Source organism: Mus caroli, unplaced genomic scaffold, assembly GCF_978045245.1.
Source record: "Mus caroli unplaced genomic scaffold, Mus_caroli_1 scaffold_3, whole genome shotgun sequence".
NCBI lineage: Eukaryota > Metazoa > Chordata > Mammalia > Rodentia > Muridae > Mus > Mus caroli.
The window spans coordinates 50,617,892-50,641,778 of record NW_028227258.1 but is presented as its reverse complement, the minus strand read 5'-3'; the positions used below and the strand labels follow the sequence as shown (position 1 = coordinate 50,641,778).

Sequence of the window (23,887 nt, the reverse complement as noted above, 5' to 3'; positions counted from 1 at the left end):
TCCCTCTTCCTCTGTCTCTGTCTGTCTCTCTTTCTGTCTCTCTCTGTCTCTCTCTCTGTCTCTCTGTCTCTCTGTCTCTCTCTCTCTCTCTGTGTGTGTATTTTTCTGTAGGAGGCTATAAAATGAGCAGCCTTTTTAATAAGGGTGTTTATTCCAGTGAGTGGGGTGTTAGTTTAGCCTTCTGTCATGTTTGCATTAAAACAAAAATAACACTGTAAATAATGATTGTTTAATTATAGGATTGAATATTGCAGGATTCATAAGTTAGCTTAATCTTCCTCAAAACAGAAACATAAAGGAGGTCCTGCCCCTCTTGCTTATTGCTCTTCCTAGCTGTGGACCACAGCATCTTTCTGGCGTCACCATCTTGATAAGGTGATGATCTTCAATAAGAAGTGAATACTTAGGAAATACTGATGTGGATTTTGCTGTCATTCATAATGGCTCAGGGAGGTTACATGGACATGGTAGCACATGCCTGTTACCAGAGGGCTTGACCCTTAGAAGTTGCAAGCAGTGGGGACAGAGATTTCAAAGTCACGTTTGGTTGAGTAGTGAGTTTCAGGCAAATCTTGGCTAAAACAAAACAAAACAAAACAAAACAAAACAAAAAGTAAACGCCATGTTTGTTTTATATTTAACGTGGTCTATTATAAAGATTAATATAAAATTAAGTAGATTTCTGATGAACACTGAAAATCCAGTACTTTTGTATCTGTTCTATTAGACAGATTTGTTTTTCATCACAAGCAGTATTCTGGCCGGGACATAATGTACATTAGTGGTTCATTGAGGAGCTCTGTTGATCATTGTGCCCTTGCAAAAAGGGGATGGGCCTAGTGGCTTAATGACATTTTTAGTGACGAAGAAGAACTTCCTCAATATATAAAACTAAGCAGAGATATGCAATTGCTAAGGTTATTTCAGAAATATTATTTTGTTTATTTGGGCCACCCTCTGCCTTGGAATGGTATTCTTATATTTAGTGAGGTTTCTGACCGTTATATATAGTCTGGAGAAACTTGGAATTGTCTTAAGATGAATTATTCATCCTTGAATAGTTCCACCAACAAATAGTTATTTATTCTTACAAACAATAAGTCTCGGTTACTTACTTAAAGCACTAAACAAATGCCCCAGAGTGTTTGCCTTAAAGGGATGCTCATGGTCCCTGGATAGACCATAAAGAAATAGATGACCGTGTGATATAATGTTCAGCGAGGCCATCCAAAGCTGCCTAAGAGAACAGAGAGAAATGTCATTTCAGAGAAGGTAGGTTATGTAAGAGAGCCTTCTCCAAGAAGGCAATAATTAGGCAGAAACCTGAAGGGAGCCAGGGAATGTAGGAATGTAGGTGTCTGAAACCAAACCAAACCAAACCAAACCAAACCAAACCAAACCAAACCAAACCAAACCAAACCAAACCAAACCAAAAGAATATTCTCAGCAGAGGGTATACAAAGGGGAAGGCCCTGAGACAATCAGCTCCAGGTATACTAGACTAACAAGAAGGCCAGGGAAGTCAGAGGAGAGGGAGGATGGAATAGAAGGAAATGTCAGGGTTCTGAGTGCATTTGGAGGGTAGAGACCATTTGGCATTTGCTGTGCTCATCTGGGAGGGTATGAGAAGAAGATGGGACTCATCGGTGACTCCAAGAGTCTGGTCTGAGCTACTGGAATCATAGAGCTGCCATTTGCAGAGACAGAGAGATGTAGAGAAAGAACAGTGTTTGGAAATATGAGAAAGAAAGAGAGGAAGATCAGAAGCTGGCATGCTTCAGCGTACAGTAGCCACCCAGAGGAAGAGACTGAGCAGGTGACTGGAGAGGTGGAAGATGTAGATATGGATTTTGGAGCCTCCAAAGTACAGGCAGCATCTGAAAGAATGAGGTTGGATGGCAGCATCTATTGAATGGGGGTGAAGGAGGACACAAAGTCTGAGTGAAGGTTAGGAATTTGTGTCCTGGAGGAGAGCCAAGAGGGGTGACCTTGGGTCAGGAGGTAACCCATGGAGTGAGGTTCTAAAAAGAATAGAGGGCTGGAGTGATCTGATGTGTCCAGTGCTGCTGATAGATCAAGGGAAGGGAGGACTCAGGATAGAATATTGATTTGCATAGTCTATAGTTCCTTGGTGACCTTGACAAAAGAGAAATTTGATAGTCTGGAAGGCAAACAGCATATGGAGGAGAGGAGAGATTAAGAGAGGACAGGATCCTAGCTGTAAATGTTTCTTTGAGGTTAATTTGGTTAAAAAGAGAGTAGGAAACTGAGGTAGTGGCTAGTAGAGAAAAAAGGATTGAAAAAGAAGTTATTTTCTTAGTATATAGAGAGTTTGTTTTATATTCACTAAAAAACACCTTTGGATTTATACAGATTTTAAGCCTGGTGTTGTGGTGTAGACCTATCATCCCAGCATTTGGGGACTGAAAGCTGGAAGATCAGGAGTTAAGGCCAGACTTGGCTATATGAAACCTTGTCTCAAAATCAAAAAAACAAAACATAAAAAGTTACGCCAGGTGTATGCTATACTATTCCTGTATCTGTTTGTACATATGTGTGCAAAAGTATTTGTCTGTGAGTGAACATAAATAATATACATTCAGTATGTTCCTGAAGGTTTTCTTCTGAATACCATTTCAACTCAAGAGTTACCGCTTTCCACAGTTCCCTTCATTTCTACATTTATCTCCTGTAAGTGGAGAATTAGTGATGTGGCTTTTGTTAAAAAATGGCTGATTGTGGTACCCAGGGTTAACATTCCAACCCAGCTGATACTCAGCGCCATTTTTATGTCTCTGTTAGAGTTACAGAAAGAACTTTATTTCTTTTGCACATAACCATATATTTAACAAGCAACCCTATAATTGTATCACTGTGTGTATTACATGTCTGTACTTTCTGTCTCCCACGTAAAGTGGTGATGTATACAGATTATTAGGTTAAAGAGAATGGAGGGACACAATGTGCTCATTGTCCAAGAAGAACTGTGTCTTGGTTACACTTCTAATTCACTCAGGATAATGCCATTATTTCATCTTCCCAGAAGCCAGCTACCTTTTTAATCTGTTAAATGGTTCTTCTGGATCATCTTCCTCTGTAACTGTGAAGTCCACGCTGATGCTGATCATTGCCTTCTCATGCAACATGGGCACCACACTTCACACACTTGCTCACATGGTCTAGTTGGTGGCTCAGTCAGGGTTTTATAGAAACGAAGGCTTTATCTGTGAAGCTACTATCCTATGGATGTCACGGTTGAGAACACTGAGAGTGCTTCTCTCTCTCTTTCTCTCTCTCTCATACACACATATATATATAGTATAGGTCTGTATATATATATGGAGAATTTGTTATGCAGATGAAATTTATGCAATGTATGAATCCCTAGATCTCCCCTATTTTCATCATTTTTCATAACTTCTTTGGCAGACCTGACCACTGCCTTCCTCTTCCCTTGATGCTCTCCTCTCGTCTCTTATGGTTCTTATTCTCTTATGGTTCTTATTCTCTTATGGTTCTTATTCCTGCCCAGTTTTCTTTGCCAGCTCCTTTTATCTAAACATTCCTCTAGCATGTTCGAATTTTCACCTTAGTTATATTCAGGTCACATTCTCTTCCCTGAATCATCTTATGATGTCCATGGTGTTAATTTATATCTATGGACTGTGTATTTGCACTGGCAGCTTATATCTGCTTCCATTGTGACAGTCTTTTCCTGGGTGAAGGCTGGACATGGTAGAAAACTTAACAACAGTCAGGATGTATTAGCTGTGGCAATACTGGGCATGGACAGGGTGTGGGTAGAGCTGGGTCAAGAGAGGGTGAGGCCAGAAAAAGGGGGGTGGGGAGGGTGAGTAGAAGGCTGGAGAGGGATGTAGAAACCTAGACACGTAGTTAAAACCTGCAATGGACAGGCCCTTGGGACCTCTGAATGTGGACAGGGTGGATCTGACCTGGGTTGAGCCCCAGTTTGAGGCTTGGGAGGCTGTAAAAGGTCACATTCAGTTTGGGATGTTGAACTGGTTTCTTACCAGTTCCCCTCCGGTGTCTCAGTTTCAAGCTTCCCACTCTGTCACTACCCCATTCTTTCTGGCTTATTCTGCTAATACCTAGAATCCAGCGATCTTTTGAACTCTTTGCCTCTTCCACCTCCTCACTGCTGTCATGGCTTTGCTTCCTTCCTACACAGCTCACTTTCCAGACCCTTCCGAATACATTCCTGGCTTCATATATTCTGGGTAAACAGAACCCTGGCTAGATCCAGTCTGTTGCTTATTTCCCACCTACAAAGGAGCTGCTAAAGGTGACAGAAGAGAACCATACCCCAGGGACTCTTCTTATGTGAAGTTCATGGTCCCCAAACTTCATGTGAGTGCTGTCATCTACCCTATTGTGGCAATTCTGATGATCTAGACTAGGTTTCCACAAAGCCTGGGACTCCAGGCAGTTTCAGAGAGGCCTTTTTGAGTTCCTTAATTTTGACCCCCATTTATAATATTAATACAGCATCTTCCCGCTCGAGTTTTCTGAAGGCTGCATATTACTGATGCTATTACTGCAACTCCTGATAGACTTGTGTATGAAGAGCTCTCAGTTTTGAATATGAGTATGTCAAACATTGGTAGATATGTGACCGCCACAAACACAAGCTGCTAACAGATTTCAGTAGTCAGTGTTTTAAAGAATGTAAAGGAGTTTTGACATTAAACATTTGAGAGCTGTTCTAGTCATTTATTTTCTGACTGTCCAAGATGACCCCTGAGTGCATTTTCTTCCCTTTCGTGTAGCCTCTGTCACTTCCTTCTCCTCCATCATTCCTTTGCACTGATGCTGTTGCCTCCTGGTCTGCAGAGAAAACAGGCAAAATCAGAGGTGGGTTCTCTACAGCTCCCATGCCTGCCTTTGTGCCCATGGGTGGTACGTTCTCTTTTGTACCATGGCATGATGGTTTCAACGATGAATGATGAGTCCTCATGAGGAGAAGACAGAAACAAAGAAAAATTCTCTTCTACCCTTCCTCAGACTCTCCTTCATCATCAGTTCTCTTCTGTATCCTTTCATGTGCAAGCACACGTGTTATTTCCGTTATTTGATTCAGGGTATACTTTTAAGGTAAAAATCACATAAGATATGTTGATGAGCATTGACTACAGTGAAGAACAACTCTGGGTTTGACCTATACCACTGGGGAAGATAAGTGGTTGCTGAACTTCGGTCCAGCTGTTTTGATGGTTCCTGATGGGCCTCAGATTAACTCTAGGATCCTTTGAGAGTATATCAGCACCCATGGTCTGGTCCTGTTCCATCTTGTAAGGCTCCCCAAATGGTACACCTGACTCTTTTAGGCTTTCATGGACGACCTGAGCTTTTAAATGTCGGTGTGCAAATTTGGGTGTGATATCCTCTGCTTCCAGAGTTCTTTCTCGTTTGTGTGAAGGTTTGGTCCAGTGTTCTTTTGAGTCAGGGGTCTTTCCTGGGTCCCCCTTCAGGCATGGCCAAGTACATGCTGCTTTGTGCTATAACCTGGTGTGCATAGGTCAGTGCAACATGCCCTTGGTTTGCAGGTTATTTTTTTCTTTTCTTGTTCATCTCCCCGCCACACTGTGACTTGGCTTGAGCCTGCCATAGACTAACTTCCTGATAATGTGTGTTTGGATTTTGACACAAGGAATCACAATTAACAGACACGCATAAGTAAAGAAAAATTCATCAATGGGTTGAAAATGGTAACTCATTGTTTACTGTCCTTTCAAAGATAACTCTATGAATTCTATGACATATTCAGCTCCGCCTTTGTTATTATAAACCTCAGATACCAACCCACCCAGGGCCATTGATGATCCTTGCAGATAATAGTATCCTTCTTTGCAACTGGGTAGACTTTTTGAAAGTGATGGGAACCTGCTATTTCTTGAGCTCTCTTATTCTCTAAAATAGACCTAACCAAAAAGCACTCTGCCTGAGTGAACTAGGTCTGTGACTGGCTGCAAGTGCACAGTAGATGCAGAGACATTTTACAATAACCATCATCACCACTTCCTCAGAAGCCTGCCCAAGGCTTCTAAGTCTCACTCAGGAGGCACCTGTCACATATTCTCTTATTCAAAGAGACAGACACTCTGAGTGATAGACACTCGGAGGCCAAGAGAGGATTGGTAATGTGTACAGAGAAGTGGTTTGTAGAGGAGTCAAGGTTTGAGTGAGAACATTTAATGTGAACCCAATTCTCACACTAAGGCTGTTGGCACACATCAAATGAAGAGAGGTCTTCTCTTCCTCCCTGCATTGCTGTCTGTGATGCGACCTCACTGGAGTGTCCTCTGATTGGTTGTTAATGACACTCTGTGCTTGTCAGACACTGAACTGTCACGTTGGTTTGAGATATCCAATGCTGCATTTGGATGATTCGATACCATTTACCACACTATTCAGAGTAAAGTAGGGTCATGTATTTGGCAGGTGTTTGACGGGCATTCTGAGAATATATGAATACAATTATATAGGAAAATGTACGAAATGCGGGTCAGTTAATAATGTGCTTTGTGACAGCTGGGCCAGAGTATATGGTTTAATGCTGAGTCTGGAGTTAAGTATGCTTATATGTACTTACCTGGAAGCCAGGAGCTCCACTGCTTTAAATACATGTCATGACATGGTTCTTTTGTGTTGTAGCTATACTTATTAATCCATATGCCCATTATTAGCCATTATGTGCAGTGTATAGCTATTCTACAGGCCCTGTGAAGGCCTTCTCTCAAACCCCCACAGTGCTCATGAGGACAGACTTTACATAGCGCTTTGGCCAACCTAGTCTATATTTTGGCTTTGTTTTGACTTTGGCATTTAGGGGACAGAACCATGATCAGCAAAATGTCATTGCTTTTGATTCTCATGAAAAGAAAACACATTAGAATTGTGTTTGGGCTGCTGTCCGAGTGTCCTTTCAAAGTATGTGCTGCAGAGGTTGGCCTTTGAGCTGCTTCCATAATAGGAAGCTAACAGCATGCGCTGCTCACATGGGAATTCTCTAAAGGGTCAATTAATATGGAATATTTAATGATACACTTGATACCAACCTTCCATGATTTTCAAAGTGCTCATCTTAAAATAGACTTGGAACAGCTGGTCTGGATAAATGAGCCACGCATCTCTCTGTGTCTTTTCCTGGGTCCTGGGGGGCAGCGTGGTTAAGTGAAAGGCTTCAAAAGGTCAGGGATTGGGAAAGCTGGCTTCTCTTTCCATCCTTGCCTCTGACATACTGTGTGACCTTAGTCAGCGAGGGTTTCCCTTTGTCTCCACCAATAGACTTAGAACAGTATCAGCCACAAGAGAGGCGGTCTCACTTCGAAAACATTATGGTTTTATGGAGATCAGGGGGTTAAGCAGAAGTGGCTGAATTCCAACGGATGACCTTGAGAAAGTTACTTTCCTTGTGACTCCCAGTGACCTCTTGTGATGAGCAAGAAGTAGTGAATCAGGGCTTTGCAGGGCTGAGGTGAGAATTAAACAATGCATTACAAGGCTTGGTGCACAGTTGGTTGTCCATTGTTTCCTCCCACCTCTGCCTTCTCTCCCCAGCCTCTTGTCTGTAAGGCAGGAAGAAGATGATCTTATCACTGCTCTACAGAGGAGGAAATGGAGATGTGCACCAGGTTGAAGGGCTTTTTTCAAGATCATCCTGACAGGAAGTGGTGAAGACAAGATTTGAGTCCAACTGTCCTACTTCCAAATTCAGCAAAATTTCCCATTCCTGCTGCCAAACTCTGTAGGCTATCTGGTGATCTGCATGAGGAAATGTCTGACAAAGTGTTTGCCAATAGCAAGGCATGCTCTGCAAAAAGGACATAATAGTCTATGGATTTGCATTGAACATATATTTAAAAATAAACGTCTGTGGTGATGGTAGTTTGGGGGTTACCTGATTTCTGTTTGCCCTTGTCTTCATCGTAACCAGCGCCTGTGAGTTGATTAATTAAACTATCAAGTTGTCTGCTGACTATTAGACTTTGCAGATGATCCTGAACACTCAAAGGGAAGTAAAAAACCAGTTCCTGACCCTAGTTTTCTGTATCCTGTATTTCACTGCAACCTCCTTCTCATCAAACAGGACAAGGGAGCCCGTTAGGATAGACAGATAACTATTTGGTGGATGGGTAATGCTTTGATCAGTTGGCTTTTTTTGTGTGTGACATTAATGTTGCAAAATTGATTTCCTTCTTATGTGCATGTTTTTTTTTGGGGGGGGGTTTCTTTCCATAGATTTTGTCCAGTCCTTTATATACACACTTGGCACAGAAATCATAGAGATAAATCACATGAAGTTTCTACTCTTGGGTGGCAGGGAGAGAATAGGTTTGACCTCAGAGTTGAGCTTTTATGAGAATGCAGAAAGGAAGTAAATGGTTGACCACGACGAGCCTGGTGCAGACATGTGTGCAGCTGGGCAGGATCAGGAGGAAGATCGAGGTGCAGGTGGCTACTAGAGAGGAAGAAGGCTCGAGAAAGAAAGCAAAGTGGGAAGAGAGGGGTGTGCAATGACATTCAGACCTTACTAATGCCAGAGAGACAGTTATTCTGAGCAATGAGGGAATGTCCTTAGTGACCATTTGCATTGGCATAGAAGACATTAAGGCAGCCAGCTTTTGTGTATGGGCAGTGGCTTCAGGATGTTCAAGAGAACTTCTGGAAAGGCAAGGGAATACATATAGTCAAACTGTTCACTAGCTGTCTAATGTATGGGGATTAAAGGGAAGACCCCCTCCTCCCCTAACCTTCAGATTTGTCACCTCCCACTTCCTGTCACCCACTGACACCATTATTCTCCCCTGGCTGTTTGGTTATTGGACATCTCCTCTGTCCTTGTCCCAGTCTTAGCTAGGTATGCCTGAGACCATGAACAACTGGCCTTTTAGCACCCCCAGCCTCCCAAACCCCTAGCTTCCTGGTAATGTTTTTGCTGTTTCTCTCTACTTCTTCACAGTGTTTTCATCAGAATCTTGGTTTCTTCTTTATTTCAAATTACAGACTGGGCAAATGCAAAGCTCTATTTCCAAATTCTCAGCCACAAACCCCAGCTTTCTGAATAAATGCCAGATACCCCAACTCTGTCCTGGGCCGTGCTTGTCTTCAACATAACCACCTTGTCTTCATGAGTCTTCACTTGTCCCCAGCCTGTCCCATCCTGCTTTACACATGGTGACCGTTACTACAGATAGGGAAGTAGCAACTGCTCTGAATTTTGCAAGTGACTTGAGAAGGCACTTTCCAACCCCCTCTCCTGACATTTGGTCTTGAAGGGGACAGTTAATAAATCAGAATCTCAGGCAGTTCCAGTTGCTGTGAGAGGTTTGACTATGAGAAGTAGGATGCTATGCTAGAGATGTTTTTTTGTTGTTGTTGTTTTTTTTTTTCTGATTTCTGGTCTTCGGAGTCTAGTGATGTGACTGAGAGAGTACTGTCAACGAACTAGAAGGTCCCCAGTCATGTTTCCCAGGTTCACTGGCTATCTAATGTAGGGGTGTGAAAGGGAAGATCATCCCTCCTCCCCATTCCTTCAGATTTGTCACCTCCCATTTTCTGTCACCCGCTGACACCATTATCCTCTCCTGGCTGTTCAGCTATTGGACATCCCTCTGTTGGGGATCCAGGGCTACCCAGGCTAACTATTTGCTCCCTTACCCACCTTACACCATGTTTCATTTTGCAGTGTTTTTCTGGTTGGGACTGTAATGTCATGAGTCAACTTTCTCTTGATCATGTATGTAATGTCTACTAGAGAGGTGGCCCAGGAATAATTTTGTCACTTACTGATACTCCAAGAAGGTAGGTTCAGCAGGAGCTATTAGATTTTTCTGGCATTTGCCCTTCAAATATGATGAAGCATTAGTTAGCTAAGGAAAGTTAGTACCTGTTAAGTCAATCAGACCCGGAGGCAATGTTTGTTTCCATTATTTGTGATGGCTGAGAATTTGGGGGCACTCTCCATCTTTCCCTTGTAGATCCAGTAAAATACAGCAACTCTCCTCCACCAGGGAGGAGCAGGGCTTGAGTGCTGCAGCTCAGCATAAGCATCTGCAGAAAGCTGTGGGTTCTCCCAGAGATGATTTAAGAGGAGAACATGACGTAATTACTGCACACATCAGCATTAGCCTCATAGAGAAGCTAGATTCTACTCATGCAGTAGCTCAGAAGTCTCCGTGCTGAATTCTCAAGCTTTTTGAATGCATAGTTCTACTTAATGACTGCAGTGAAGAGAAAAATAATGAGAAAGATAAAAACAATTTGCCAGGATTCTTGCATATCTAGCGTGGTAAGAATTTAATTGTTTTCCCTGTCATGTTTGATAAATGTCTCAGCAACTTCAGCAAATAATGCAGATGTTTTATCTATCATGTTAACAATAAGCTGTTTGACATTCTTGCTCATACCTGCTGCCTAAAGGCCCACCACCCAGGGGTTTACACAAAATTAGCTTAGTTGAAAAAAAATAATGTATTTAGAAAATAGTGATTAAAAACACTCTCACCTCTTGATAGAAGAAGAAATAAAATGTATTTATTAAACTCTGTTTTTCAAGGTACACATCATTTATGACAATCTTTAGAGGTCTTAGATTCTGGCTTCAACTGGAAGACTTTTAATTAACTCACTGTTCTAATAAATGTTCAAGGGAACAGGTTGCAGTATACCTCATCTTGCGGTGATGTAACCTGCCTTTGAGTCAGAGCTCTGCTGCTAACAGCCCTGGGCAGCTTAACTGACTGGATCTTTGGTTTTCATATTTATAAAATCGTGACATGTAATCGAAGTGTTGGTAGGACTAAAGTAATTGCAGTAATGCATATGATGTGTATAGTTCAGTGTTTGGATGGAGAAGCTATGCAGATCTGGATTGCACAGCCTACGTAGGGAAAAGGAAGCTATTATGGACTGAAAGTTATAGCATGAAGGAGGGATAGCTGAAAGTTAAGCTGGCAGTATTCAAAGCTGTAAATTCTGGACTTGAGAACCTGGAATCATATTAATGTTGGATTAGGGTGGCTGCGGCAGCCTTTCGGTACTATATGCACAAGGTGCCAGAAAAGAAAGAGGTGTCTGTTTTAGTGGACCATTACAGCCATTAGCTATTGTTCAGATTACAGATAAGATGGGGCTGGAAGTTCTTTAAAGATAATTGATTTACAAACTGAGCAGCTCCAGCTTCTGACATGTGTAGAGATTTGATACAGGGCACTTGGCAAAGCCCAGACCCAGATTCTCTGAGCTATCGTCTCTACCTTTTCTAAGAATAGTAATGGCCTAGACCTCAAGAAAGGTTTAACTCTTACTTACATAGTTTGTTGTTTTGAGATAAGGTCTCGCTGTGTAGCCTTGGCTGTCTTGGAACTCAATCTGTAGACCAGGCTGGCCTCAAACTCAGAGACTCCCGCCTCTGCCTCCTGAGTGCTGGGATTAAAGGCGTGCACCATTGCTGCCCAGTTTATAGAGTTTAAAGGATAGGTTTATAATATTAGAAAATAAGCCAGATGCGATATAGCATGCCTGTAATCACAGCACCTGGGATTATTAAGGTTATTAAGGTCGCCTACAGCTACACAGTGAGTTTGAGGGCATCTGTGCTGCTTGGGATAATACTGCACATGGTTGTTTAGGGCTGGGGAAGTTGTTCAGTAGGTAAAGTGCTTGATGTGCAAGCATTATAACTTGAATTTGGAAAGGACCCATGTAAAAGCCAGGCAGAATGTAACCGCAGTACTGGAGTTGGTGGGCAGTTGGGGGCCAGGCAGAGAGAGACAGGTAGATCATAGGGACTTGTTGACTGGTCAATCTGTACTTGAGAACTAGCTACAGGTACAACAAGAGGTGCAGTTTTACAATTATTTAACTTATGTATTTTATCTGTTGATTTATCGGCTGTTACTTTCATATGTGGCAGCTATTGTCCAATGAAACCCACGAACTACCCTCTATCTGGAGTTGGAACATTTATCTGCATTTATAAGCTGGCTGGCTGCATTTATAAGCCCTGAGCTCCCTTGTACTCTGAGCTTCAGGTTATGATTACCAGCATGACGTGAGCATCCCATTACAGTGCAGGAAAGACGTAACACTTGTATTCAGTGTTTGGCTTGACTGCTGACAAGCACCGTGATAAAGAGTAGGTTCCTTCTCTTCTCTCTTTCCTCCAGCTTTGTCTCAAGGACAGCTGTTCCTAAGACCATTGTAAGGAGGAGATAATGCACCTCAGGTGACTTGCTCAGAGCCGCCTATCAGTAAGCTTTCATGTAGTTGGAAAAGACAGTCATCCTGCCTCTAAGAACTAGGGTGGTTAGGATTGTCCGGGCCTGCTCTCCCAGGTTGCGGAGAGACGGTGGAAGAGCATATATTGCTCCACTCAGTGATTTTTCTCAAAGCCACATGGGAAATGATCATAAAGTAGTATGTGGCTGGGCAAAAAAAGAGTCTCCACCTCATTAATATGCTTTCCACATTTGGAACCAGCCGCTCAGGGTACTTCCGGTTTTTCTCTTGTAGGCATCGTGACTCACTCTGTAGAGATGACTTCTTGCATTGGGTTATTTTCTAAAGCTTTATTACCCAAGATGTAATTTCTAGGCCCAAGGTTAACATTTTCACAGCTTTTGATAGTTAACAGATAGTTAACAGTCAAATAAAAGTCAATCAAACAGTCCCGTGAGCCTGGAAGAGCAGATTTCCCTAGTCTTGGTTAGAAGTCTTTGGTGTTATTTTGACTGGATTCCTGTCTTAGCTATCCATTTGCTGAATGACTTTGAGCTGGCTATCCTCTCAGATTCTCCCTTCTGTCAGCTGTAAAGTGGGATACAATTATACAGTTTATCTGTCAAGCACTCTCTTGGCACAAGGTATTCAGTGGTCAGTCTTTGCAATCTGCCATTATTCTCCTGCACTCTCTGGCTTTCTCTTAGACCACTGCCCACTAGTTATTTTCCCCCTGTATGTGAGAATTTTTAAAAAGGATTATTGAATTTTTATCTTATTTTATGTGCATTGGTGCAAGAGTGTCAGATCTCCTGGAACTGGATTATAGACAGTCATGAGCTGGCATGTGGGGGGAATTGAATCCTGGTCCTCTGAAAGAACAAGCCTGTGCTCTTAATCACTGAGCTGTCTCTCTCCAGTCTTGTATGTAAGATTTTAATATAGGTCCATTCTCTCAAAGGAATCACCATTGATTTTAAAATAGGAAAAAGCCCTCCACAAACATCCGTGTGATGGACGGATGCTTTTGTAACTATGGGGAGTGGTGCTGTGAAGAAGGTCCAAGGGCGAGGTCCCCAATCCCTATGTGATGCCTTCTCTGGTCTGGCCTTGTCATCCTCTGCCCTCTGTTCTTACGGCTATTTCGAATTCTGCAGCAGCCAAGCTAGGTGTTTTCCTTGTCTCAGTTTGTAAACTCTTTTCATTTTCCTGGATCCAGGACTTGACATCTTATTTTGATCTCCTAGTGTTGCAGTCCCCTTTTAAACAACCTACCTTACAAACCATTGTTTCATTCTGGCCTTATGATAGATAGCAGGGGTCACTTATATTTTATTGACCAATGATTCCTGTGAACCAACATAGAGCTTACTTAGCATTGATGCCAAATAACTGCTTGTGAGTGTTTAACTGAGTATTCACCGACTATTACTACCAATAAACACAGGCAAGGATATGGACTTCAGGTATAATTTATTAAAAATGTGACTTCAGAATGCTCTGAAAACATATGTGCAAGTATTTTTCGGGGGTATGTACCAGAGTACACTTTTAATTGAATAGGATCTTACATCTTTTTAAAAACAAAACAAAACTATAATCTTTCATGTAGAGAAGACAAGTATGAACAGACAGTAAACACTTGCAGAAAGCATAGTTTAATATCTAGTCAGCTTTCATCTTAGCCAACATTTTCATCTCAAAGACCTATGATAATATAACCTGAGCATCCAGGAGGCTGGCCAGAGAACAATCTAGAGTCAAATAGCATAGCAGGACTTAATGGTGAAGATGAGCATTCCTGAGAGATTAGATTAGGACTGGTCCATTTCCTCTCACTGGAGAAGGACAAGCTAGCTTATATTACAGTGTTAATGTCTGCAAGCTCAAAACTGCATTTTATTCTTTCAAGGAGTAGAGCTCGTTCTTTGGTGCATCTGTTTGACAGCACTCATTGAACACATAGTTAGGCACGGACAACACGGCACAGAGCTAGATCTCTAAGAGTGGTCTGTTTAAGGGGCGGTGATTCTCCCTGCCCTGTCTTCTTCATCCGTAGCCCTTCTGTGAGAGTATTAGGATATGCTTGGGTGTTTGCTGCTTGGTTTCTGTTAGAGTATTAGGATACTCTGTGTTGCTTGGTTTCTTTGGGGTCTTGGCTTTGAGACCGATTTGCATGTAGAGATGATGATTTTCTGTCTATTCTCCTCCAAATGGCCCACTAAGTAGGGACAGTTCTATTTTCAAGTGCAAAGCCTATACTTCTGATTTTATTTTTGTTTGTTTGCTTGGGTAGTGGTGGGTGTGGGCTGGGTAGAGAAGGGGAACCTTCATTCTCAAGACGAGCTTTGATCAAGAAAACACATTTGACCATTATTTTTGTACCTATTACCAACTAGATTTTTCACTCAGTAGGAAAAGAGAATATTTATGCAGACTGTGGGGCATGGCGAAGCCCGCGGCAGCCAAGGCTGCAGGCATATGGTCATCTCTGCCAAGCACAGCTGTTTGTGGTGAGTGTTAGGCTCAGTGTTGGATGAGCTGATGTTAGCCAGGGGGTGTGAGGTGGGTCTTGAAGCACTTAGATTTTGAGGATTGTTTTTTTTGTTTGTTTGTTTGTTTTTTGCTTTTTTAATTCCTAGAACTGACATTTTAGATGAGGTTGCAAAAGAGAATGGACCTTTTTAAGTCATCAAACATAGAACAGATTTGCCATTTTCACTGTATTTTGGTGTAAGGCCCATGCCAGGGCCGCAGACTGCAGAAGTGACTTTGCAAGAGTGGTATTGTGTCCGGTCAGGTCCTTTCTTTAACTTATGAAAAGCAGACTAAGGAAGGAAGTGATAAATTAGCGTTAACACATCAAGTTAATCTCATTCTGGGGCAAAGGACAGGCCTGGAGGGATGGATTGTATGTAATTTGGTGGTTTATCTACATGATCTTGATAGAGCACCTGTGTTAGAGCTAAACTCACCAATAAAAAGCAGGCCAAAGAATCGTCTTTCTGTCTGCGCAGGTTTCAGAGATGAGGACCGGAAGAAGCTTAACTCTGTAAAGGTCAGAACTGTTTCTAACTCTAGTGGAAGTTCCTCCATAGTGAACCACAACTTGTCCTTTTTTTTTTTTTTTTTTTTTTTTTTTTTTTTTTTTTTTTATATATTTTTATTACATAATTTCCTCAATTACATTTCCAATACTATCCCAAAAGTCCCCCATAGCGCCCCCCACTTCCCTACCCACCCATTCCCATTCTTTTGGCCCTGGCATTCCCCTATATTGGGGCATATAAAGTTTGCAAGTCCAATGGGCCTCTCTTTCCATTGATGGCCGACTAGGCCATCTTTCGATACATATGCAGCTAGAGACAAGAGCTCCAGGGTTCCGGTTAGTACATCATGTTGTTCCAACAATAGGGTTGCAGATCCCTTTAGCTCCTTGGGTACTTTCTCTAGCTTCTCCATTGGGAGCCCTATGATACATCCAATAGCTGACTGTGAACATCCACTCCTGTGTTTGCTAGGCCCCGGCATCGTCTCACAAGAGACAGCTATATTTGGGTCCTTTCAGCAAGATCTTGCTAGTGTATGCAATGGTGTCAGCGTTTAGAAGCTGATTATGGGACAGATCCCTGGATACAGCAGTCTCTAAATGGTCCATCATTTCATCACAGCTACGAACTTTGTCTCTGTAGCTCCTTCCCTGGGTGTTTTGTTCCCAATTCTAAGAAGGTGCACAGTGTCCACACTTTGGTCTTCATTCTTCTTGAGTTTCATGCGTTTAGCAAATTGTATCTTATATCTTGGGTATCCTAAGTTTTGGGCTAATATCCACTTATCAATGAATACATATTGTGTGAGTTCTTTTGTGATTGTGTTACTTCACTCAAGATGATGCCCTCCAGGTCCATCCATTTGGCTAGGAATTTCATAAATTCATTCTTTTTAATAGCTGAGTAGTACTCCATTGTGTAAATGTACCATAATTTCTGTATCCATTCCTCTGTTGAGGGACATCTGGGTTCTTTCCAGCTTCTGGCTATTATAAATAGGGCTGCTATGAACATAGTGGAGCATGTGTCCTTTTTACCGGTTGGGACATCTTCTGGATATATGCCCAGGAGAGGTATTGCTGGATCCTCCGGTAGTACTATGTCCAATTTTCTGAGGAACCGCCAGACTGATTTCCAGAGTGGTTGTACAAGCTTGCAATCCCACCAACAATGGAGGAGTGTTCCTCTTTCTCCACATCCTCGCCAGCATCTGCTGTCACCTGAATTTTTGATCTTAGCCATTCTGACTGGTGTGAGGTGGAATCTCAGGGTTGTTTTGATTTGCATTTCCCTGATGATTAAGGATGTTGAACATTTTTTCAGGTGCTTCTCTGCCATTCGGTATTCCTCAGGTGAGAATTCTTTGTTCAGTTCTGAGCCCCATTTTTTAATGGGGTTATTTGACTTCCTGGAGTCCACCTTCTTGAGTTCTTTATATATATTGGATATTAGTCCCTTATCTGATTTAGGATAGGTGAAGATCCTTTCCCAATCTGTTGGTGGTTTTTTTGTCTTATTGATGGTGTCTTTAGCCTTGCAGAAGCTTTGTAGTTTCATGAGGTCCCACTTGTCAATTCTCGATCTTACAGCACAAGCCATTACTGTTCTATTCAGGAATTTTTCCCCTGTGCCCATATCTTCAAGGCTTTTCCCCACTTTCTCCTCTATAAGTTTCAGTGTCTCTGGTTTTATGTGAAGTTCCTTGATCCACTTAGACTTGACCTTAGTACAAGGAGATAGGAATGGATCGATTCGCATTCTTCTACATGTTAACAACCAGTTGTGCCAGCACCATTTGTTGAAAATGCTGTCTTTCTTCCACTGGATGTTTTTAGCTCCCTTGTCGAAGATCAAGTGACCATAGGTGTGTGGGTTCATTTCTGGGTCTTCAATTCTATTCCATTGGTCTATTTGTCTGTCACTATACCAGTACCATGCAGTTTTTATCACAATTGCTCTGTAGTAGAGCTTTAGGTCCGGCATGGTGATTCCACCAGAGGTTCTTTTATCCTTGAGAAGAGTTTTTGCTATCCTAGGTTTTTTGTTATTCCAGATGAATTTGCAGATTGCTCTTTCTAATTCGTTGAAGAATTGATTTGGAATTTTGATGGGGATTGCATTGAATCTGTAGATTGCTTTTGGCAAGATAGCCATTTTTACAATGTTGATCCTGCCAATCCATGAGCATGGGAGATCTTTCCATCTTCTGAGATCTTCTATAATTTCTTTCTTCAGAGACTTGAAGTTTTTATTATACAGATCTTTCACTTCCTTAGTTAGAGTCACGCCAAGATATTTTATATTATTTGTGACTATTGAGAAGGGTGTTGTTTCCCTAATTTCTTTCTCAGCCTGTTTATTCTTTGTGTAGAGAAAGGCCATTGATTTGTTTGAGTTAATTTTATATCCAGCTACTTCACCGAAGCTGTTTATCAGGCTTAGGAGTTCTCTGGTGGAATTTTTAGGGTCACTTATATATACTATCATATCATCTGCAAAAAGTGATATTTTGACTTCCTCTTTTCCAATTTGTATCCCTTTGATCTCCTTTTGTTGTCGAATTGCTCTGGCTAGGACTTCAAGTACAATGTTGAATAGGTATGGAGAAAGTGGACAGCCTTGTCTAGTCCCTGATTTTAGAGGGATTGCTTCAAGCTTCTCACCATTTACTTTGATGTTGGCTACTGGTTTGCTGTAGATTGCTTTTATCATGTTTAGGTATGGGCCTTGAATTCCTGATCTTTCCAAGACTTTTATCATGAATGGGTGTTGGATCTTGTCAAATGCTTTTTCCGCATCTAAGGAGATGACCATGTGGTTTTTATCTTTGAGTTTGTTTATATACTGGATTACGTTGATGGATTTCCGTATATTGAACCATCCCTGCATCCCTGGGATGAAACCTACTTGGTCAGGATGGATGATTGTTTTGATGTGTTCTTGGATTCGGTTAGCAAGAACTTTATTGAGGATTTTTGCATCAATATTCATAAGGGATATTGGTCTGAAGTTTTCTATCTTTGTTGGGTCTTTTTGTGGTTTAGGTATCAGAGTAATTGTGGCTTCATAGAATGAGTTGGGTAGAGTACCTTCTCTTTCTATTTTGTGGAATAGTTTGTGAAGAACTGGGATTAGATCTTCTTTGAAGGTCTGATAGAACTCTGCACTAAACCCATCTGGTCCTGGGCTTTTTTTAGTTGGGAGACTATTAATGACTGCTTCTATTTCTTTGGGGGATATAGGGCTGTTTAGATCATTAACCTGATCTTGATTCAACTTTGGTACCTGGTATCTGTCTAGGAACTTGTCCATTTCATCCAGGTTCTCCAGTTTTGTTGAGTATAGCCTTTGGTAGAAGGATCTGATGGTGTTTTGGATGTCTTCAGGATCTGTTGTTATGTCTCCTTTTTCATTTCTGATTTTGTTAATTAGGATGCTTTCCCTGTGCCCTCTAGTGAGTCTGGCTAAGGGTTTATCTATCTTGTTGATTTTCTCAAAGAACCAGCTCCTTGATTGGTTGATTCTTTGAATAGTTTTTCTTGTTTCCACTTGGTTGATTTCACCCCTGAGTTTGATTATTTCCTGCCGTCTACTCCTCTTGGGTGAATTTGCTTCCTTTTGTTCTAGTGCTTTTAGGTGTGTTGTCAAGCTGCTAATGTGTGCTCTCTCTAGTTTCCTTTTGGAGGCACTCAGAGCTATGAGTTTTCCTCTTAAAAATGCTTTCATTGCGTCCCATAAGTTTGGGTATGTTGTGGCTTCATTTTCATTGAACTCTAAAAAGTCCTTAATTTCTTTCTTTATTCCTTCCTTGACCAAGGTATCATTGAGAAGAGTGTTGTTCAGTTTCCACGTGAAGGTTGGCTTTCTATTATTTATTTTGTTATTGAAGATCAGCCTTAGTCCATGGTGATCTGATAGGATGCATGGGACAATTTCAATATTTTTATATCTGTTGAGGCCTGTTTTGTGACCAATTATGTGGTCAATTTTGGAGAAGGTACCATGAGGTGCTGAGAAGAAGGTATATCCTTTTGTTTTAGGATAGTATGTTCTGTAGATATCTGCCAGATCCATTTGATTCATAATTTCTCTTAGTTTCACTGTGTCCCTGTTTAGTTTCTGTTTCCATGATCTGTCCATTGGTGAAAGTGGTGTGTTGAAGTCTCCCACTATTATTGTATGAGGTGCAATGTGTGCTTTGAGATTTACTAAAGTTTCTTTAATGAATGTGGCTGCCTTTGTATTTGGAGCATAGATATTCAGGATTGATAGTTCCTCTTGGAGGATTTTACCTTTGATGAGTATGAAGTGTCCCTCCCTGTCTTTTTTAATGACTTTGGGTTGGAAGTCAATCTTATCAGATATTAGAATGGCTACTCCAGCTTGTTTCTTCATGCCATTTGCTTGGAGAATTGTTTTCCAGCCTTTCATTCTGAGGTAGTGTCTATCCTTTTCTCTGAGATGAGTTTCCTGTAAGCAGCAAAATGTTGGGTCTTGTTTGTGTAGCCAGTTTGTTAGTCTATGTCTTTTTATCGGGGAGTTGAGTCCATTGATATTAAGAGATATTAAGGAAAAGAAATTGGTGTTTCCTGTTATTTTTGATGTTAAAGTTGGCATTTTGTTCTTGTGGCTGTCTTCTTTTAGGTTTGTTGAGGGATTACCTTCTTGTTGATTCTAGGGCGTGGTTCCTGTCCGTGTATTGGTTTTTTTCTGTTATTATCCTTTGAAGGGCTGGATTCGTGGAGAGATAATGTGTGAATTTGGTTTTGTCGTGGAATACTTTGGTTTCTCCATCTATGTTAATTGAGAGTTTGGCTGGGTATAGTAGCCTGGGCTGGAATTTGTGTTCTTTTAGTGTCTGTATAACATCTGTCCAGGATCTTCTGGCTTTCATAGTCTCTGGTGAAAAATCTGGTGTAATTCTGATAGGCTTGCCTTTATATGTTACTTGGCCTTTTTCTCTTACTGCTTTTAGTATTCTATCTTTATTTAGAGCATTTGTTGCTCTGATTATTATGTGTCGGGAGGTATTTCTTTTCTGATCCAGTCTATTTGGAGTTCTGTAGGCTTCTTGTATGTTCATGGGCATCTCTTTCTTTAGATTTGGGAAGTTTTCTTCTATAATTTTGTTGAAGATGTTTGCTGGTCCTTTGAGTTGAAAATCTTCATTCTCATCCACTCCTATTATCCGTAGGTTTGGTCTTCTCATTATGTCCTGTATTTCTTGGATGTTTTGAGTTAGGATCTTTTTGCATTTTCCATTTTCCTTGATTGTTGTGCCGATGTTCTCTATGGAATCTTCTGCACCTGAGATTCTCTCTTCCATCTCTTGTATTCTGTTGCTGATGCTTGCATCTATGGTTCCAGATTTCTTTCCTAGGGTTTCTATCTCCAGTGTTGCCTCATTTTGGGTTTTCTTTATTGTGTCTACTTCCCTTTTTAGGTCTAGTATGGTTTTGTTCATTTCCATCATCTGTTTTGATGTGTTTTCCTGTTTTTCTGTAAGGACTTCTACCTGTTTGATTATGTTATCATGTTTTTCTTTAAGGATTTGTAACTCTTTAGCAGTGTTCTCCTGCAATTCTTTAAGGGATTTTTGTGCTTCCTCTTTATTGTCTTCTTCCTTTTTAGCAGTGTTCTCCTGCATTTCTTTAAGTGTGTTATTAACGTCCTTCTTGAAGTCCTCTATCATCATCAGGAGATATGCTTTTAAATCCGTGTCTAGCTTTTCCGGTGTGTTGGGGTGCCCTGGACTGGGTGAAGTGGGGGTGCTGGGTTCTGATGATGGTGACTGGTCTTGGTTTCTGTTAGTAAGATTATTACGTTTACCTTTCGCCATCTGGTAATCTCTGGGGTTAGTTGTTATCGTTGTCACTATTTAAAGATTGGAGCAGAAGCTGTGTTCCACTCACCAGCAGTCCCAAAATCCTGCGGCGGGGGTCGTGGGTAGCTGGCGGGTGTCAGGCAACCCTGCGCTCCCGCTACCCTGGCGCTGATCCGGCCGGGTGAAGCCTGTGGCCCTACTCAGGCTGGTTTCTGCTTCCCTAACTAATGCAGTCTCAGGTCCCGCGCAATTGGATTGGAGCAGAAGCTGTGCTCCCCTCACCAGAAGTCTTAAGATCCTGTGGCGGGTGTTGTGGGCAGTTGGCGAGTGTCAGCAGACCCTGCGCCCCAGCTGCTCAGGTGCTTTTCTGACCGGAAGAGGCTTGTGGCCCTGTGTGGGCCGGATTTCTCTCTCCCCAACCAGAGCAGTCTCAGGTCCCGCGTGATTGGACTGGAGCAGAAGCTGTGTTCCACTCACCAGCAGTCCCAAAATCCTGCGGCGGGGGTCGTGGGTAGCTGGCGGGTGTCAGGCAACCCTGCGCTCCCGCTACCCCGGCGCTGATCCAGCCGGATGAGGCCTGTGGTCCTACTCAGGCCGGTTTCTGCTTCCCTAACTAATGCAGTCTCAGGTCCCGCGCAATTGGATTGGAGCAGAAGCTGTGCTCCCCTCACCAGAAGTCTTAAGATCCTGTGGCGGGTGCTGTGGGCAGTTGGCGAGTGTCCCACAACTTGTCCTTATACTAGGTTTGCTAATTATAAAGGTTCTACCCATTAGATCCTGGAACTACAGGCTTGTCCATGAAGCATGGTTGTATAAGCTGTGGGTTTTTAATTATGTAAGTCTGCCAGTTAGATTATGGAACTGTAGCTTCGCCTAGAGAAGAACTTTAGATTTTATTGATAATTAGAAGAAAATGGTCTGGGTGAGGTGGTACACATCTTTAAGACCAGCACTTGGGAAGCAGAGGCAGGCAGATCTCTGGGAATTCATGACCAGGCTATATAGTGAGACCCTGTCTCAAAAAAAAAAAAGAATTATATGAATTATATGGAATGTTCTTAAGTTGAGAGAGACAAACAAGCCAGTGAGATCTTTGTAAACTCAACATGAAAAGGAGTCATTAAAAAGGGGTGATATTGCACCATCCAGATTTTAAAGGTCATATTTTCTTAAGAAATCAAGGAGAAACAGGAGTGACTTGGTGGTATTAGGAGAATGGTCATTGTAGACAGAGAAACCCAGACTAGAAGAACAGTTGGCATTCATAAACATAGGTGAAAATGGAAGAGCTGTTTGAGGCAGTTTCGGCCAGGTTAGGTGTGGGCTTCTCAGAGTGACCTCTTGGTTGGGATCCCCTTGGTTGGAAGTGAAGGCAGACAATATTTGCTGAGTAATGATTACGTATGAGGACATATTCATAGCTCTGCAGTTCTCCTTCATATGGGAGGCATTAGACTGTAAAATCTTGGGGAATATTTTAGAATATTAGAAAAGCAATAATCTAGTACAGGAAGGAAAAAAAGCAAGCCCTGGTGATTTCTTTGCAGAGTTAGCTCTGAAGTGGAAGAGGGCATCTCTGAGTTTGTCTGTATGAATGGACAATAGTGGAGAAACATGATCTTAATTCCAAGAGTAGTTAAACACGAGGGGACATGTTCTACCTGTGGCAGAAAACAAAAATACCGAAGATATGGCTTTTAAAATGCTCAGGAATGCTCATGTCTTGGGGTGCCTACGCAGCACTGCGTATTGAGTGTGGTCCTGGCATCTGCTGGGGCTGGGTTGGCGGAAATGGGAGGTCTCAGAGATGCCCTTCCTCAGGAAACAGTATTTACAGCACAAAGCAATCACAAAGCAAAAGGCAGTTGCAACAGATGCTGTGGCCTGAGACTCAGAATTCCTGCTTGTGAAAGATTGTGGTGGTGACGAATGTGAGGCAGAACCCAGATCCGGTTCCACCCCGAGTGACAGAAAAATAGGTTTAGATGTCACCAGGGAGATGAAAAATATGGAAGTTGCATGCTGGCAAAGAAAAGTTCCATGCCCAGGGTCCTTAGAGATTGGGACTGCAGACCTTTAAGCTTTGAAAGAAGCAGTAAGCAAAAGCTCACAGCCAAAATTAACCTTGTTAGCAGCTGTCTCCTTGTTGACTTGTTTTTGTTGTGTGCACATATAATATAATCATAGTGATTGTGGTTACTTTAACCACTTCACAGTTCAGTGTCATTGAGCACTCAGTGTGTTGTGCAGCCACCATTCTCTGTCTTCAGAACATTATCATCCTCCCCGGCTGGCATTCTGCACATATTCAACTATAACCCCTTTCTCCACTATCCCCTGGCTGCCACAATGCTCCTTTCTGTGTCTGTAGATTCAACTATTCATGATGTTTCAAATAAATTGGGTCATTCAGGTAGGATAATATCCCCAAGGCCCATCCATGCTATAATATAGGTCAGAATTTGATTTCTTTTTAAGGCTAAATAAGTTTCAGTTGTTAATTTTCCTTATAGATTATCCATTCATCCTTTCATGGATTCTTGGGAAATTGGCAAGTATTATAGACAGCCTGACAAAGCACACACCAATGGTGCTGCAGTCTTCTTTGTATTCTTCTGTCTTTCAAGTGTCCTGAAGTTCTTCTTCCTCTTTTCTATTTTATCTCCCCTGTCTGTTTCTCCATCCATCTGTCCATCTCTTCCTCCTTTTCTCTCACTCCCTCCTTTGTAATTATATGGGTGTGTGTTCTGTGTGCCCTGTGTATCCTGTTAGG

At 41.9% G+C, this 23,887-nt stretch overlaps 1 protein-coding gene across 3 annotated transcripts in view; it reads left to right on the top strand.

Moving 5' to 3' along the window:
- The window catches only part of Vav3 (vav guanine nucleotide exchange factor 3), a 335,454-nt gene that overhangs the window by 3,588 nt on the left and 307,979 nt on the right, over positions 1-23,887 (top strand). The window lies entirely within an intron of this gene.